We start from the raw sequence: 981 nt of genomic DNA, 5'->3' as shown, positions 1-981 counted from the left end.
AATTAAAAAAAAAAAAAACGGAAAAATAATAATCGATCGAGGATTTGAACTATGGTCTTTTCGTTAGACCGCGACCGGCCCATTTCCGTCATTGCAACTTTACAGACATTTGTGAAAATTACCTTCGTATTCTAACGATATTTTTCATTGTCTAAAAACTGGGACAAAACGACATTTCCTAAAAACGAATCCTAGTTAGAATTATTTATCTCCCGCGAAATTCCCTGCATGCTAAATTTCATTTTTTTCGGCGCTAGTCTTAAAGCGAAAAGTGGATTTGACAGTTAGCGAGCGATAAGTGAGCGATTGATAACATTCTTCGTAATACGATTATGATGCAATCAATTGCGCTTAGACAGCGCTATAATTGTAAGTAGCTTATATCAAAACCGTATATATATGCTTTGGTTATAGGCTTTGTAAACATTTTGGAGTTTTCTCTTATTTGTGGTATACTCTTTTTAGTTGCGCTGTAATACTGACGTCTAATAGTGTGTGGTCAACCAAACCTCTCTATTTTTGATATCACCCTTTTTTTACACATAGAAAATCTTCAATAAGATGCCCGTCTCTTGGGGTAGAAACGGGTTATGTGGGGTTCTTACCCACTAAAACCTCTGCGATGGCCGTCTTCGACACAAAGTTGAAGGAACTACGGGATAGCTTGCGCATGCGCATCCGCTACTCCACCCATACCTCGCTCCACCCGAGATTGTTTGAGCACGTCATAGAGGGCAAGCATTATAATGCTCAAGCAAGCAACAGCACGAGGCCATTCCGGCTGCCACTGCCCAAGTTCTTGCAACTTGTTCTTAGCAAACTTTGCGCAGAGGCAATATCGTAACCAATGAGGTTAATCCGAAGTGCGATTATTGCTAGTTGAAAACTTCGATATCACCCTAACTTAACCTGTGGATTAAGTTAGCATGATATCGAAAATAGAGATTACACAATTAGTTTTTTTTTTCCACATTTTTAGGT

The 981-nt window shown here is 39.0% G+C and overlaps 1 non-coding gene across 1 annotated transcript; it reads left to right on the top strand.

Annotated features, from left to right (window-relative positions):
• Positions 1–818: 818 nt before the first annotated feature.
• On the top strand, positions 819–981 carry LOC123654835. The gene has a single exon (XR_006743276.1). It is a non-coding gene; the product is annotated as a U4 spliceosomal RNA (small nuclear RNA).

Source organism: Melitaea cinxia, chromosome 6 (assembly GCF_905220565.1).
Source record: "Melitaea cinxia chromosome 6, ilMelCinx1.1, whole genome shotgun sequence".
Taxonomy (NCBI): Eukaryota; Metazoa; Arthropoda; class Insecta; order Lepidoptera; family Nymphalidae; genus Melitaea; species Melitaea cinxia.
Note: the sequence above shows the minus strand (reverse complement) of the source record. Positions and strands in the feature narration are given on the sequence as shown.